Source organism: Zootermopsis nevadensis, unplaced genomic scaffold (assembly GCF_977971745.1).
Source record: "Zootermopsis nevadensis isolate Lab colony 2312 unplaced genomic scaffold, Znev_1.0 Znev_ptg000029l, whole genome shotgun sequence".
Classification (NCBI taxonomy): domain Eukaryota; kingdom Metazoa; phylum Arthropoda; class Insecta; order Blattodea; family Termopsidae; genus Zootermopsis; species Zootermopsis nevadensis.
The window spans coordinates 1,908,098-1,926,369 of NW_028259161.1; the positions used below are offsets into that span (position 1 = coordinate 1,908,098).

Below are 18,272 nucleotides of genomic sequence, written 5' to 3' on the forward strand. Positions count from 1 at the left end.
ATTTTCATGCGAAAGAATATTTAAGCAGTATTTGTTTAGTGGGTTAGATACCCCAGTCGGATGTGAACGTCTCCCTGTGTTCTCTCTTCTTTCCTTGACGGACAGGAGGAGGATTAAACGCCATTACTGTGTGTCAATATTACCGGTAACAAAAGCGTACAACACACAATCACCATCAAATGGAAAGAAATGTAGAGAACTTTACAGTTAGACAATGATGATGGTGATAGTAATAAACCGAAAAACGCAAATAAAATACCTTCTTCAGGGAAACCTGTTTTCAGAATAACCACCATTTAAAAATATTAATGGAGTTATATACATTCTGCGCGCTTCCGTTTCATATGCATTTGCTTATTTGTTGTTCATTTGTTCAATCCAAAGCTTTGTGCCATGCTAAAGGACTATTCTTGGTATTAATGAATGTGTCAGTGAGCTTTGTTTATCGGTATCTGATATTTTTCATTGAATAATTGTTGAGCTACCAAGAAGGAAGCCCTCTCGCCCGCTACGATTCATAACAACCATTTAATCGCTTGTTGCGACTGCTCAGGCGGGGCCAACACAATCCGGCACTGTACAACACTGACGAGCATGTATCCATGCCGCGAGCGGCATTCGAACTGGTGACCCTAGCGTTTGGATTGACACGTTTAATTTTTAGATAAAATATATTTTCGAATCTGTGAGCATTTGTTAATTCATCCCTTACTATAACGAGCTGTTTCTTTCGCGGTATGGCAGGGGCGTGTCCTGCGTCCTTGTTGTTTGTCTCTACGTAATTTATAGCGCTCGGTGGGTGTCAGTCATTTCTGTAGAGCGGAGCCGAGTCCGCCATGGTGGATGCGTCTGCTTGTTCAGGGCAAAGCTCTTTCGTTACGACTCTTCTAGTACGTACGTTTCTTGTTTTTTGGTTTTCTCCGTGTGATGAAATTGAAAAAAAATTGACTCGTTTTCCTGTGCTTTGACTTTTATTTGTAATCATGTTTTTCAACACACTTTTAATTAAGTTAATTACAATGTGAAGTTTTGTGTGGATCTGAGTATTCATTAGTTTATTTGTGTTAATAGGTAAACAGCCAGTGATACTTAATTAAAACCCCAGCATCCAGCTAAATAAATTCAAAGTCTGAAGTCTGTGCAAAAAAACATGCGGAAAATATCCAAATGCTGCCAAAAGCAGTACACAGTAAAAACGTATGAGAAATTAGTAGTAAAGCTTCATTATGTTGTGGACTCCCCGGCACCCGTAGGTTGGGAAGTTAGGTGTACCCCAGAGAGTTGTGATGGAAAACCCCACTTCTGGTGAAATTATGATGTTATGTCCAGTTGATATTTGTATTTAAAATATTGAATACTAACTTCTTTCTCTTGTTTCAGGTAAGGCCATACCAGTGTGCAGAGAATGTCGTACGTCGGGCTACGAGATTTTCGGGTGAGAGAAATGCGTGTTCTGTAGATTCATAGGTTACAGCTTTCTGATGTGTGTGCTTCGTCACTCTCAACTTCCGTCTGAGACGCCGTTCAAACTCCGCGTTTTAATGCCAAAAAATAAGCCAGGAATTTAAAATGCGTAGTCTAAGTCAGCGTGGTTCATCTGGCGGTTCGGACGCCACATCGACCTGAGGCCACTTGTAACCAGGCCCGCGGAAGTATTTGTTAATTTGTTACCACTTTCGACAAGCCAGTTTATTTTATTTACTCCGAAATATATAAAAAGTAAAGTTTAGAGTTTATTTTTCCAACAGGCTGGTCCCTTCCAGCAATTTCAGGAAAACGAGTTTCTGTGAATTGGTGTAACCTTTCCTTGTTTATCCCTGTTTAGATGGGTTAAGAAACAATGGACTGACAGTTAACAAAAGAATCCTGAACGACTTGTCCGAAAGCCCTCAGAACTCCACTCTTTTGTGCGTGTGATATTGTGAAGTTCGTATCGTTTTACAGACCGTAACTGAAATGTTGCCCATTTTAAGAACTGGCCGCTTGTGTTAGTTATTTAATATTCATAGCAGCAGGCAATGAAAGTGGGACGGATAGAAGGAAAATGAGGAAAGAAAATTCTGATAAGAAAGGTAACAAGAAAATATGTTGGGACGAAGGAAAAGGGGAGGAAGTCGGTAAATCATGAGGGAAAGTAATGAAATGAGATGAGATGTGGAGCAGAGGCATTTTAAAGGTTTCTCTCTGCCGTATGTTTAACAATTGAATAGGAATTTATATCAGAGTTCCTCGAAACTGGCCCTGTGATCGTACAAGGATGTATCGTCCGTCGCCATTCTATAAATGGAATGTTTACAAAAAAATTAACACATTTGGAGCTAGGTTCTTATCACATCACACCACGAACCGTTTGCTGATGTTACGCAATAAGAACACAGACCATATACGTCTTGCTACGCAGTTATCATAGATGTGTCTGTATAATTTTCCTCCGTATTTAAAGAGAGTTTCCGAAGCTCATAGGTGTTTGTGTTTCTTGGCATTATACGCTGTACTGTGTTGGATTGCCGTGGTTCGATTTCTGGTTGGAAAATTTCCATAGATTTTTTCGTTCCCTACCATGTCCACACTGTGTCCGGGGCCCACCCAGCCTCCATTCAGATTTGCCCTGGGTTTGTGGGGGGGGGGGGGGGTCAAACCCTGGCAAAACGATCAGGGCACGAGGCTTGCCACTGTTCCTACGTTTAATGTTGACGTCTGGAATGCATGGAGTTTTCTCTCGACGTCGCGCATATGCAATTATGTGGCGATACTTAAGCCTGGGGTAAACTTGTTATTTTACGTCCGTCAATTACACACAGGTTGTTGGTCTGTTGGACACTTCCGAATGACCAGGTTGAGGGCGAATCATGAATTGGGAAGGACGTGGAAGAAAAGTCGTGGCCTATTTAATGTACTTCTACGTGCATTTGGGTGGTGAGTCTGATTAAAACTACGAACTAACTCGGCTACGATTGCCGGTCTTCAGGAAGAGGTTTGAACCCGGCACTCTCCGAATTCAAAGTAAGAGTGCTAACCACTTCTTCGCGACGTCCTTCACGTCTCTTATACGCCGAAGTTATACTTAGTGACAAGGGCACATATAATTAACCTCCGAACCCCATTTATGAAGTATTTTGTCTGGTCACGGCGACGTGTAGTGTGATCACTGCTTGAGGTTATTTGGATTTTCAGTTATTTTTGATGTTAATGATCAATCAGTGGGGTCGTGTTGCCAATTAGTTGACTGGCTGACTGGTCCACTCACTTGACGATCGGGCTTTGCTCACAGCGGTAACTCTGCACGCTGTCTCCTGTCTAATGCTGCGGGCAGGACGGCCTATGAATAGATTTCTAAAACTTGCAGCTAAACCTATTTTCTAATGCACCTGTTGGCTTACAGGAACGTAACTGCAGTTGATATTGCTCTCGACCTTGACCCGCAAAGTGGTCGGTAGTTTCCGCCGGCAAAGGACTAGAGGTGCAAATTCATATCTCGCACAGAGTTTGGTCAAAATCGAGCTACGGGCTTAGTCGTTGACAGATAAAAATTCTGTGCCTCGACCGGGAAGCAGTTGAGTCTTAATTTTCATGCGGTGTGAACGTTGTACCACAGCGCACGCTGAACCCTGTGCAGTCCTAAGGACTGGAATCGAAATGCGGACACTTGACATCAAGCCCTATGAATGCCATCTGCCGCCTCTTGTTGCTAGGCGAAACGCAGAAATCTGGTAGCACCGCCATTACAGTTTCATAACTTTCGGGCTGGATAAGTCCAGAGGTCTTCAACCAAATGGCTGTCTGGTATTCTCTTGGGCATATCGTTTGTCTGTCGTAAAATATTTAACAGCTGCTTTTTACGTACCCCTTGCTCATTAAATACATTCAGTTATGGTTTCTGTGTTTGTATTCCGTTTATAATTTCAGCCCGTAGTAATTAGTTCTATTTGATAACATTGCCACAGTTTTTACTTTTGTAAACAATTCTTATGCGTGCTTCTAGTCCACCACAATCTTGCCCTCTTGATTTAATTAGTGTAATAGACACTAGGTGTATAATCTGGTTCACTAGTAGGTAGACGAGGTAAATGGATAGATCGGTAGGTTAGGTCAGGTAAATGCATAAAGTGATTGAGAAACAGCTGTTAGGTGCTTTGACGCAAGAGTGGCGTAAGGCTGTCCAGATACATGCATTGGAAAGGAGGAAATGAGAAACGAATAAGGAATTTCATTTCGAAATCCCCCGTGGAAAACCACTTGCTGGAACTTGTTCAAAATGAGCGTGGGTCACACTCGGGTTGCTTTATGAACTTTGAGTTGCATAAAGGCAGGACATTTATTGATGCAGCTTTTGAAGCAAGACTGTGCCACGTAGTGAGCCGGCGGGCTACTTTGGAAAGTATCAACATGTGACGATGTGAACTTTTGAAAGACAGAAACTCGTCTCGACTAAGTCTGGTCTCGCTGGGTAGAAGCGTGTCTTGTTAATTTGTCACTGTCACGTTTACGAGAGGCCGACCATCTGTGGGAAGTCTGGTCGCCTCTGATGCATATGCAAGGTGTCTGTCTGTACCTCACCCTACAGCTAGCTGTTTTTCAGCTGTTCCGTGAGTTGCATTTGAAGCAGAGGATCTTTTCTTTGCGACAGTTAGTTGCTAAATCAGTACGTCCCCTGATCCTTTCACGTCTCATGCAAGAAAGGATGGCTTGAAGACCGGATTTCGTGGAGGCCCGGTTTCTTCATCAAAAGGTTGATGAATACTTTTCACTCTGGCTCTGCGCACGCTGTCCACAGACAATCCGGACATTTGTATTAAGAGCATAAGCTCGGTTGGTCTGTGTGATGCCTTAACGATGTACTCCTTCCTGCTTGAATGCTTTGAAGAATCTTAATCAGGGCCAGCAAAAATCTCTCTTGCGTTAAATTTGGCTCCTCGCGTCGGACGATTCTTCCAAGTTCTAGCAATAAGCGTCTGCCGTTATTTTCCGAAAGTAGCCCAGGAACTGTTGTATAGACACGCTTATGTTGGACACCCCTTCCTTGATGAATACATCGCGTTGTGTGCACCTTCACGTGTCACGTAATGTCTGTGTCGTCACATCCGGCAGTTTCCTTCCCAGCTTTGTTATTGATCAGATATACAGCCATTGAAACATTTGAGCAGTTCATAACAGACGGGTCCGTCCACCATCTTCAGTTCCGACAAATTTGCCATTTCCTTGGTACCATTTTTAAAAATTTCATTTGTGATTAAGTGCCGTAATTTTAGTGTTCTTTTTAAATGTATTATAATATTTATACTTCTCAGTAGGCATGCCTACTTACTATTAATTAACTTATTTTTCCAATCCTTCATGTTTATTCATTATAAAGTGTTTCAAAAGACTGTTGCTTGCAAATATCTGATTTTTATATTCTGAGATATTTATTAATTGCGTTATTAATTGATCTAGTTCCAGAACGAAGTTCAGTATAAAGGAAATTTCTATGCTGATCTCCCTATATTATGGTAGAATGTGGATGCCTTTTTTGACGTAAATACGTCTATATGGAAGGGTCAGTGTCATTCCGCGAAAAGTGTAAGAAAAATGTGTAACATGGTTACCTAGGAAATATCAACAATTTGTAAATATGGACTGACAACAATGGTCAGCTTGTATGCATTGTTATGTTACCTAGGAAACGTCATCTGTTTACTCTGCATTGTTGTGTTTCATTATTGCCGTCAACAATCCGCTTAATTTATTGCGGAAAGAGCTGAGTTGTAAATCGTTTGTAGAAGAAGTGCGTCGTAGATTAGATAATTTTGTGCTGGTGAAAACGTTTTAGAATAACCAACCAACCAAAGAAGCTAACTGAGGGCAGAGGCCTGCGCAAGCGCAAGCATCGTCCCTACCTAGGTGAAACCATTCCTGCGCACAAGACGCATTGCTGGAAATGGTAAACGGTCGTAATATAAGAACGGAAATTTTGCTAACGCTAACGGGGTTTCGTCGTGGCGGGAGCCTCGACCATTCAAACTGGGATTTGTTGCTGCTGATGGGAGGTTATCCTGTCAGGCAAGTTGTCGAAGGAATTTGGTTGGTTGGGTCTCTGGGGTATGAACCCAGAGAGGGAGGGGCCGTTTCGGCTGAAGGCCTCTGCGGCATGGGGGGAAGATCACTTCAGCTGATGGCCTCCATGATCGGGGGGAAGGGTGGCGGGCCGTGCCCCTATTAAGTTATACCCTGGCATTCGCCTTACAACTGAGGAAAGCACGGAAAACCTCAGTCAGGGTAGCCGAGTAGTCTAACCACTCGTTGTGCTGACTTGGCCGTCTTTTGGGGATGGCTTCGGCTGGCCTGCTGAACATCAGTCGCCCTCGGTTGCCCTTGGGTGAACTCTGGCAGCCCTCATTCGGCACGAGTGTCTTCCGAGTTGCCGAACTAAGGGGTTCCCCACACCAGCTAACCTCGAGTCAAACCTCTCAGTTAGTGCTCTGATGTGGTCGGCAAAGAAAGGGACCCCCAGATCCTCATGTATTTGCCTGTTACTAACGTACCAGGGCGCGTTAGTAACAATTCGAAGACACTTGGATTGCAGAACTTGCAGCTTCTGGACGTGGCTGTGGGCAGCTGACCTCCAGATCGGGCATGCGTAATCCATTATGGGACGGATGAGCTGCTTATAGAGTAGTACACCGTTCCTGATTGACAGGCCACTTCTCCTATTTATAAGCGGGCCTAGCACACCTAATCGTTGCGCTGCCTTCTTTCCCACTTGGTTGACGTGCGCCGACCAAGTAAGCCCGGCGTCAAGGGTGACCCCCAGATACTGTGCTGTTTTGACCCATTGGATCGGCTGTCCGAGGAACTGCACTGCTCGGGGCTGTTGGATGTGTCTTCTCGCGGAAATGAAGAGAACCGCGGTGCTCTTCGAGACGTTGATAGCAATCCTCCAGGCCCTGAGCCAGAGCTCAAGTCTACTGAGGTAGGTCTCCAGATACCTGACGAGAAGCGTTGGGCTACGGGACGTGACTACTAGAGCCGTGTCGTCCGCGTATTGTGCTAACTCGACGTGGCGGGACGGTGTGGGTATGTCGTTGACATACAGACTGAAGAGCACAGGGGAGAGAATTCCGCCCTGCACAACTCCAGCCCGCATGGTACGACGTGTGGACATGGCCGACTGGAAGGATGTCTGGAATGTCCGGTCAGCGAGGTAGGAAGAGATGGTTTTTACCAAGTACGACGGGAAGTTGAGGACGGTCAGTTTGTATAGGAGGCCTTGGACCCAGACTGTGTCGAAGGCTTTGGCCACGTCCAGGAAAACCGCGCCGGTTAGCCGCTTCTCATCAAGGTTTCTGTTGACCCTTTCGACGAGGCGAGCCAGCTGTAACGATGTGCTGTGTCTGGGTCGAAACCCAAACTGCTCGTCGCGCAGCAGCCCGCGTTCACTGACCTCGTGTAGGACCCTCGTTAGTAGGATTTTCTCGCAGAGTTTGCCGACCGTGTCGAGAAGACTGATGGGTCTATAGGAAGAAGGTAGCGTGGGGTCCTTCCCCGGCTTCAGTATGGACACCACTCGAGCGTGTTTCCATGCCGAGGGGAAGTGTTGCCTGCGAAGGACCGCGTTGAACACTTTCGTGAGAAAGGTTACCGCGCGTCGTGGGAGATGTTTCAGGACCCTGTTCGGTATACCGTTGGGGCCCGGAGCCTTGCCAAGCTTGAGTCCCTTGATGGCCTGGGCGACCTCCGATGGACTGGTTAATTTTGGTTCATTTACAGGGGCATACTCGTATGCTCGCATCGCCTCGTTAACCATGTCAATTGTAGTCAGGTCCGACGGGTAGTCTACCGGCTGGAACTGGACCTCAAGGCTGTCGGCTAGGGCTTCTGCCTTCTCGGGTTTCGAGAGAGCCAGTCCTCCCATCACTAAGAAGGGGGGCGACGGAGTGGGGACTCGCATCACACGCTTGGTCATTTTCCAAAGCGACTGGTCCTCGCAGTCCAAGGATTCGAGCGTGTCGCTCCACTGTTCGTTCCGCCACTCGTTGAGACGATAGGTCACCGACCTCTGGAGTCGATTGACCTGGGTCTTAAGAGCGGGGTCTCTTGTGACCTGCCATCGCCTCCTCAGCCGGTTCTTCAGGCGTATTTCATCTCGAATACTAGCGGGTAGAAGCGGTCGCCTGTCAATGCGGGGTCGAAGCTTGGGAGCGGACGCTGCTGTGGCTTCCAGGATAGCACTGGTCAGCTCCTCGACGCACTTGTCAATTTCTTCCTCGTCGTTTACCACGGGGTTCCCCGGTAGTCTGCTTTCGAGGCAAGCCTGGAATGCAGCCCAGTCCATTCTCGCGAAGTCCGGGCGATCAGGCAGGTTTTGAAAGGACGATCGGCACGTGGTGTCGACGAGGACGGGCAGGTGATCTGAGCTGAGTGCGGGGCAGACAGTCAGGTGCACCGGTAGGACGAAGTCCTTGATGAGGACAATATCAAGGACGTCAGGTGTGGCGTTGTGTGTGTAGGGAGCCGTGGTTGGAGAATCCGGCCCGTAGATGAAGCAGGAATTTCTGTTGGCGTAATCACGCAGGAGCGAGCCCCTAGTAGAGATAAGGCTAGAATTCCAGTCCGTGTGTTTCGCGTTGAGGTCACCAGCCAAGAGGACCGGGAAACCCCCGCTCAAGCACTCGGTCAGGTCCGACTCTATCCATGGCCGGGTGGGTGCGAGGTATGCCGCCACTAGCTTGACTTTCCTGGTTGCCAGTACCAGGTGAATGGCGGTTGCTTCTAGTTGTTGTAGACCCGATACCGGCACAGGGTAATGATCAATGCCCCTGCGGACAAGGATCGCTGTGCCACCCCCTAGCGTCGGGCGGTCCGTACGGTGGCAAACGTAGTTCGCGAACCTCAAGGCCCGACCCGACGTGAGGTGCGTCTCGTTCAGGAGGCAAACATCGACTCCGTAGTCACCGAGGAACTGCTCCAGCTCCAGCTTCCTGTCGCGGACACCGTCGGCGTTCCAGTAAGCCAGCCGCAAGGCCTTGCTACCGTGTCCTCTAGGCCGTGCAGTCATTGTCGGCCATGAAGAGGAGAACGGTTTTGAGGAGGGCTCGCGGACGAGACCCCCCGGGGGGGAGTGAATGGATCGCGGCGAGGAGACGTCGTGTCAACTCAATGCAGACCCGTGGTGAGAGGGTTTCCAGGATATCTGAGATGTCCTGGAGCGGTGATTGACCCTTGGGTGGGGTGGGGTCAGTCTTCTTGAGAGCAGGTGCTGTGGGATTTGCCACCGGCGCCACAGGACGAGCGGGCTTGGCACGGCCGCCCTTGGGGATAGTCTGCCGCTCAGTCTGTACAATGGCTCCAGTTGGCGTTGGGGCGGGGTTCTTCATAGCCGCAGCCTTGACGACGCGGCCACCACGGACCACGTGGTTCCACCCAGGGCCCAAGTTCTCCTGCTCGAGGGAAGGCTTAGCTAGCGCCGATTTGGGCGCTGGCAGGCGCGTGGAGACGTCGTCCTTTCGGCCGCGATCCCCTTTCGCACGCTGTGCAGCGGCCGTCTTGGCTTCCTTCCACTTACTGCAACCTCTATAGTTCGCAGTGTGGTTGCCTCCGCAGCTGCAGCACTTAAGTTGTTGCTTGGGGGTGGCACACGACCCGGATGGGTGAGCGTCCCCGCAGGCCACGCACCTGGGTGCATAACCGCAGTTCCGCTGCGTGTGCCCGAAGCGTTGGCACCGTTTACACTGCATGGGCCCCTTTGGTGCAACATATGTTTCTACCTTGACCCGCAGACCGCAGATCTCAGTAAGGGAACGCACTTTCGCCACGTCGGGGCCTCGTGCTATCGACACTATAAAGTGTGGCGTAAGGGGACGGTCACCGTCCTGGTCCATGGCCCGGCGCCTCGATCGCAGTTGCATGACCCCCTGCACAGCAATGTGCATGGCGGCCAGCTCCTCGCGTACCTCGGCCTCAGGCATGCGCACTCCCAGGTTTTTAATCAGCAGGCGCACGCACCGATCCTCAGGGAGGGAGAATGTGTGAAAACTCACACCCTCGCCCTCATCGAGGGACCGCAGGACCCTGACGGTGGCCCGGAACCCGTCGGCGGTCTCAGGCACAAGAGCCAGAAGGTCTCCCTTCATCTGCGCCACGATCCCGCAGGCCAACTCCGCGCGAATCCTATGCAGGAAGCTGCGTACGTCCTTCACCCCAGAGACGTACACCGGGGTTTTGTTACGGCGCTCCCCCGGAGCCGTTTTGTCCACTTGAGCGTTGGAAGAAGAAGCGGCGTCAGATGACACACCAGTGAGCGGCCCGGACAGGTCCCCAGTCACCTCCATCGAGGAAGAGGGTCCCGGCTGGGAGCCGGGTCCCTTGGCTGAGGGCTGCACTGTCCTGCTCATGGAAGCGGTGGATGATGTTGCTGCTACCGACGGTCCATCGGGCCGATGAACTTTTGCCGGTGCCGGCAGAGAAGGTGACTGGGCTCCGGACAGTGGCCCGGGCGTCGGGCGCCTGGATGCGGGTTCCAACGAACCGCTCGAATTGGACAAGTCCAACTCTTTGGCTTTCCTCTTGCCAGTGTTGGCTCGAGTAGGCCCTCCGACCACGGTCGTAGCTGCTGTATTTAATGCTGCTGCCACTGCTGCCCGCTGTCTTTGCTTTTCCGCCGCGATGGCGTCCAGGATCTGCTTCTGGACCTGTTGGAACACTTCAGGGAGGTGGGCCTTCAGAAAGGCCAGCTCACCTCCTTCCATGTCTCTCAAACTTTGTTCAATTGTAAGAGACCACGACGTCCACGTCACAGATTTCTCAAACTTTGTTCAATTGTAAGAGACCACGACGTCCACGTCACAGATTTCTTAATAATTCTTATATAAGATAAGCACTTTCTATTTTCTAAAACGTTTTACCAGCACAAAAGCTCAACTCCACTGCTTTTATATGAACTCCTGCGTCTACTCGACTCTGTCACGTTTTAGAATATCACAAGTACTTATCTTATATAAGAATTATTAAGAAATCTATTGTTGCGTCATACTATGTACAAGATGGATGACATTGAAGCTAAAAGACTCCATAACGCAGAATATATGAGACAGTACAGAAAACGTTGAAAAATAGAATTATTAAATAATGAACTCCAGAGCGTATGGTCAATGGTGAAAAAGTTTTATTTGTAACCACAAACCTATTGATGATTGTAAGAGACTTATTTTGAGTCATTTGAGACAGAGAAAATCCTAATACAATGCCGATAATATTGACAGGAGATTTTAACATTGTTTTAAAGGAGGAGGAAAATCAAAGCTTTCTCATATTTATGGAGAAAACGTTTGGCTTAATGTTGATGTCAAGTCCTCAATGTAGTACTAGTAGATCAAAATCTTGTATAGATATGGTGTTTGCACGATATGTTGATACTCTAAAATGTACAAATTTTTTAACATATTTCAGCTATCACAGACCCATCTTAAGCGTAACTAATTCAAGGTAGGCAGTACTGTTTTACTCAAACTTATCTCAATTGTAAAGCATGTATAAAGAAAATATTTAGAATAAAGCCACTATATAAACTCCTTATCGTATAGACGTATTTACGTCAAATTCTCCGGAACCGTGGTTCCACTGTCACTTTTTAGTTTTCCTACGTTTCCACGCGAAATAGAAGTAAGATGTACGTACAGAATTTTGGCTCAGAAATTTCTTGAAAGTACATATCAGAACCCATTCGGAGTAGAAGCTCGTCGAAATGACATTTATGAATTCGGTCCAAACCGGAACGGAAACCCACAATTTCAGAAATTATTCTGTTTATGCTGTTTCGGAAAAATAAGTGTTAATTGATAGATTTCTGGGCAAGAGCCAGCTCGAAAGCGTCACAGGATTTGTGCATCGGCCATAAAGGAATATTCTTACAGGCCGCGGTCTGCAATGTGTAGATACGTGAAATGATACGGCAGTCTGCAATGTTTCTCTGTACCGTTGACAAATCCTTTGTTGCTCTTATCTGCTTCGTTTGGGCATTTATGATTTCATTATGTGCTGCATTCGATCACTGCAGCTAAATGTGACGGTTCAAAAACTTAAGAAAAATATACTCTGTTTATATTAGTTTAATAGCGTCTCGCACATATGCATGTCCCAAGCTTTCCAGAGTTTCAGAGGCGATAGTCAGGACCGAAACGACGACTTCAAGAAGATGCAATGGAAAAAGAGATGCATCGAGCTGCTTCCAAAATAATGAGTACCAGTACATTCTCAGTTAACACACCAAATGTCAGTTGTGTGCATTTTTGTATCGCTAATAATCTGAGTTAGAGTTTCTAATTTCATTCTTACATGACAATTTTAGTTCTTTAGATTATAAATCTATTTATGAAGCGTCTAAATTTTAAGGGGCTGTAATATCTAAAAGGAAGCAAATTGAAATAACTGCTTGAAGTATTCGGTTTAACCAGCTAAATCCCGGGCGGATTTTCTTCACGTATTTGTAGTGCATACAGAATTTTAGTCAGGAAACCTGAAGCCGTGAGAGCAATTGGGAGACCTAGACGCAGGAGGATAATTGTGAATGTGTGTGCTGGGTTCATCCTACGCTTGTGAAGAAGGTAATGGACATTGTAGTTCCACAGCGAGTTCCTGAACAATTTAACGACTATCAGCTTCTCTGGGATTGTTCCATTAAGTTTTGGGAGCGACAGTACGTACCGGGCGGGTCATCAGCCTCGTCTCTCTGTCTTTGTTCCCGAGAGGAAACACAAATCACAGGGCGAAGACGTGCCACAGCCCGTCGGATCTCCATGTTTCAGAGGGATATGAAATGGCCGTATTCTTATTTTTGTTATTGTTGTTGTTATAACAACAACAACAAAGCCCATGCACAGGAAACTGCTGAGTCCAATCCCTTCCACTAGCAAAGAGTGTCTTCTCCCCACGGAACGCTGCTACGAACAAAGCTGCCGTGTTTCGACGGAACAACCCAGACTCGGTATGCTCCCCTTTCGTATTCGGGGTGGTCGGCTGGCCCGACAAGTTTGTCTTGGGTTTCTCTGTGATAGTACCTTAAAATCGGTCTTGACCGCTTCCACCCGTTTGTTAGTCACCCTCTCGGACATCGTTTGGCGCTGTCTCTCTTTAGTATTTGAAAATCGTTGATAAACAACGCGGGAAGACAGACTGATATCCCGTCCTTTTGGCACAGTAAGTTACCTGGCCGTCCTACAAGCTTCGAATCCGTTGCCGGACCAGATTTTATGACAGACAGAGAAGAAGAAAGTTTCGTTTTAAACAGGCTTCTCTGTAGTGTCACCTAAAGTACGTCACGATCTACTGTAGACCTATTGTTTGTTACGAAGTGCACAGATCGGTTATGCTTCGTTGCTCGTTCATTCCCGTGAACATCATCGCAAGGTATATTTTCAGTTTCTAGTCTCCTTATTATATTATTCATTTGCCAAGAGTAATTTAATTTTATACAGAGCAGAACTTCCTTGGGGTCTTCATGATGTTTGGATTCCAGCCAAGTATAAGGACCTTGAATTAACATGACCGCCACAACCTCCGCACCATCTAATAAGGACTGGTCGGAATCAGCACACAAACCGGAGCTTAAAGCAGAGATGTCAGATCTTTGTGTGGAATTGGGTCCTTCGTGTGCCTGTCGTGAAAAGTAGAGCTGACACATGAGTCGTTACAACTCAGTCGTCATATCCTCGTTCATAAAAATTCGTATGTACTGTGGGAAGGCATTCCCCGAAGAAAATTCTGTAAATATGATATTGAAGAGGGAGGCACAGATAAAACATCTATGTATGTGGCTGTAGAAACAAATTATAATTACAGATTTTAAAATTATTAACGTTTTAAAAAGTTAAATTTTGGAATTTTGATTTTTAATAAGTATTAAGAATTTGTTTTGGAGCGGGAGCAGGTTACATAGCCCGATTCAGTGATGATGATGGTCCTGTAAATGTATAAGAATTGAGTCTGTACCGCAAAGAAAACACGGCATTTCACCGTTACAAAGCTCAGCTGGTTAATGTCGTTTAAGGAAATAATCGCAGTTTGCACTGAGAATCTACGAAACACATATGCAGACTGCAGAGGTATTAATTGTAGCGTACGTGTGATTACCATTGGGCTTAAAGGATGAATTCAACATGTTGCATGGATTGATTCATTCTTGTAGTGTTTCACGGCGCTTTGTAACTGCAGACCATCGAACGGTATTTCGGAAGGAAGCCGCCGTGACCTACTTTAAGGTACTACCGCAACATGTTTGAAGGGACTGAGATATACCATGAGACATCTCAAGGAGGATATGTGGCACATGGACTGAAACTCGTAACTCCGGTACCTTCCGAAAACGGAAGGAAGTGATAACCACTCGACCATGGCTTTCGTTGACTGTGTAAAAATGGTTGAAGGAGAGCTTTTGAATGCGAAACGTTCCGAAAGAGGCTACTTGGAAGATACATGGAATGTGTCTGTATACTGTGGGGGTTTCTTTTACCTTGCAAGACGGAGTTAGGGTTCTGAAGCGGTGCCAGAGATGTAAAATTGCGGATGTGTCCCCCCAACCATTGTAACATCATCAATAGCTGCTTGAAATGGCTGTGTATCGTTGGGGAGTCGCAGCTGCTGTAACGCTGATGGAAACTTATGTGCAGGTAACATGAACACAGTTCTGATTATTGACGGTGAAATATCTGTTGACTGCGAACCCCACACGGTCCGATCCACGTACTTCGCAGTCGCTTTCGGAAAATTATAAGGATGTAAACCATTCTTTCACATGGCACAAGGGACTCCGTCAAAGTAAACAACGAACAATGAAATGTACGTAACAGGGCCATTCTTAGGGTGGGGCGAAGGGGCGCCCGCCCCAGGCCCCAGTCATCGACAGTACGACGCATGAAATATTACTTGCACAGCGACACCTTAAGCTCGCAAGAAGGAAAAATGTAACATAAAACATACTTAAATATAGGATATGAATCTCATTGTAGTCCTAGAACAGTGATAAGAATATGCTTTCTAATAAATATACATCTTGGTGCCAGTGATATTGAACTTACAGGGAACATGCCTTATTTATTATTTTCCCTGCCTGCTTTATTTCTGTATTTATTTGTACACCAACAAATCCTGAGGAAGGTTCCTCCCACCACTGTTGCACAGAACGAGAGGCTTTTGTTTTGTAGGTGAAAGAATATGAATTAATGTTCGTGGATGGTTAGTAAAGATATTATCATTATGGAAACACGCTTCGTATTCCCCGCTAAATTGTCCGCGGGCTGATCCAAGTTAATATGCCATTATTCTTCATGAAGAGTACACAGATGTGTTTTCAGTGGAGCGCTAATGGTGCCGTGTAGTTAATATGATGTGTCGATAAGTGTAACCGAAATGCTACATTTGTATGCAGTGGAATTAAAAGGAATCGATTCGACAGACAGCAGTCTGTGCCTGTAACACGCATCTGTGTTTTAAAAGGCATTTCACCTGCAATTGACAGCGAATCTGTTACCTGGCACACACAACCCAAAAAACAGCAGGATTTATAAAGTGTAAATAAGATAATAGAACTCAAATCTGCACGCCGAAGTGCCCGTGAGTTCAAGTCTTGAAATCGAATGGGATCAATTTCTGAGAGCCAGCACAGCCGATGTGCCGCTAGTACTAACAAGTGCGGCAACCGACGCAGTGATCGAGCACAGCGGTAAGGCCATGTCTTGCTGTCGGCACAGCCACAAAATATCTTCACAGTATGGTATCACTATTCCAGAATTACTGTTTTGTTGTTGTTGTTGTTGATATGGCAGAGATAATCGATATTTAGACAGACGTTTATTTCGCATCATTTCCTATACCTTAATTGGATTTAAAAGAAAATATCAGGTTTAACTGCCACGTATTCTATCCTGTTCGTAAACTGAGGACAAAGTTAAAACAACGCGGTGCGGTTTGTGGGGAGAGACAAACGGGTAAAAATACATATTTGCGGTCTTGCCCCACTCACGGTGGGGCGTGATTTCAATTTCTCTTTGTAGTGCCGTGTCACCTCACCTCATAGCACGTCGTTCCGTAATGCGACACTGTTACGAGCAGTCGAGAGTCCATGGTTCGACTATCGTGGTATTGCCTTTATACATTGACGTTATAACTATGTCATATAGGCTTGAATAATGCCTTATTGTTCTATCTTGATACTTACGAGGCAGTTTTTGCCTGCAAAGGGGAGAGCAGAAGTCTTTCTTTCTTACATTCCTTGTTTTGTTCAGCATTTGTCTTTTCCTTTTATTTGAAGCGCACAAATCCCCACCGGTTGTCTGTTATCTCCCTCTCCGTCCTCGACTGCTGTGGTCACAGCGGCGGAGGACTTGAATTGAACCCGATGTTCAATAAATGTGCCATCTTCCTCCACCGCCCACTGTACCACCAGTCTCGTCTCATCTCATTGATGGAACTAACAGGATTGGAAGGAGAAGCAAGCAGTTCAAAATCCATCTGCACTTTGTCTTTCCAGTCTGCGCTGCTCTTCTTTATCGCCGCTTAGCAACGTCTGAAATTCAGTTCCGTCTTCTGAGAAATCTTCGAAGTTAAAAAGCAGTTGTTAATTTTAAACGTGATGCATTCATTCAGCAAGAGACTCGGTCTGTTTGCTTAGAATATTTGGTTTTATTTTGAAAGAAACTGCTGCTGTTTGTTTTGGTTTTTTCAGATTTTCGAATTTAGAGTTTATAGGAAAGCACAAACACTTCTACGCCGTAAAAATCCCTCTTTTGAAGACTCATACTGTAGACAGAGGCCAACTGATGTGCTATGTAATACAACGGTATATCCAGTGCGCGGGATTCGGTGTGTAATGATGTATATTTGAGGGTGCTGGGCTGTGAATTGGAATGGCGAAGAGATTAGATGATACAAGTTATCTTCCTCCTAATTCGACACTGTGTTAATTTGAGAAGTTGATTATCATCATTAGATAAGTTCTTCTGTTCTATTTTCATAATAGGCAGGTTTATTCCGCAGTGATTTCTCCTTGTTTAGCTAAGTTCTGAAATAAGAAACCCACCGCTTTTAGCCGAATCTGCCCGCTTACAACGACTGGAGAACAATGAACAGAGTTGAAATTTGATATTGGGGACGTGTGCTCAGAAAATTTCAGCCACTTCGATTTCCACGTAAATCGGATGATTTTAGCAACCACTTTTCTTTGGGCTTTTTGGTGATGTAATCTTATTTTTTACTCATTAGCATGCGAGATGATCTTTTATGGTGACGCGCAGTGTTTCCTTTGACGTAGGAACTATGATTGCCATGACGCCAGACCAACGTCTCTTCTGCTGACTTATTATGGAATAAATGCTCGATCGCGCCAGAGTTATTACGCAGTGTTTGCACCTTCTGACTTTTTTGGCAAATATTGGCAGTGTTCCGCCGATATTTAGGCCTTCTTCATGCGGTGGAAGGTACAGAATAGAATAACTCTGTGCATTTTCCCTTGTTTGTTTAGAGAGGACAGAAATTTGGTCAAGCAGAATTTCGTCTGTGCCAGGTTGTCGAACTGAGACAGATATTTATTTGGCTATTCAGTTACACGGGTATGAGTCTTGAGAGGTTTTCTTCGCCGTCCGTTCTCATACTCCCTCCTCTTGTTTGTGTCAAGGTATATGTAACTGTCGACACTTCGAAGTAACTTGCTGTTTCCTTCCGAAGGGCACATAAGTAATTTTTACTATGTCGACACAGAACGTGTCAAGAAGTCTCTGAAGTTTCACATGTTTTGTTCAGCTATTTCATTGGTTTGTTAATTAATTAGGTCAGTAAGACGTAGTAAATTTCACAGACAGACAGACAGTCATTCAGTGACTCGGTTTTTCGGTCACTTAATTAGTCGCTCGGTTAGTTTGTCGGTTTCCGTTACGTGGTACAGTGAGGATATTTGGCGGCTGTGCTGTTAGGACTAATAAACGCGGCAAGCAGCTCGATGGCCACGCATAACGTAAAAGCCCTGCCTTGCCGCCAGTACAAGTGCCATATATCAGTTCACCTGTCATTGGGTGCGAATGAAATGTAAACACCTGCATGACATGGATATACATGGACTTTATTTGTCAATATTCAGATTCCATTTCATCTCGTCAGGGTCCGATTTGTTTTCTCAGAACAAAAGGGAATTTTCAATGCAGCAGGACCGGGGTCCATGCATTCTCCACACAAATCACTTTGAAGCTGCACACAATGGGTTCATTAGAGCCTCCAGTTTGTACTCAACGCGATATAATTTTCACTTTCGT

At 45.9% G+C, this 18,272-nt stretch overlaps 1 protein-coding gene across 2 annotated transcripts in view; it reads left to right on the plus strand.

Annotated features, from left to right (window-relative positions):
• Positions 1–18,272, plus strand: part of Dg (Dystroglycan) — a 103,547-nt gene that overhangs the window by 37,559 nt on the left and 47,716 nt on the right. The window contains exon 1 of one of the 2 annotated variants that reach the window (XM_087358073.1): positions 1,408–1,435. The exons of the other annotated variant lie outside the window; for it this stretch is intronic. The gene's annotated coding sequence lies outside the window, so the exon portion shown is untranslated. Of the gene's footprint in view, positions 1–1,407; positions 1,436–18,272 lie in introns of those variants that run through there. 2 annotated transcript variants of the gene reach the window in all.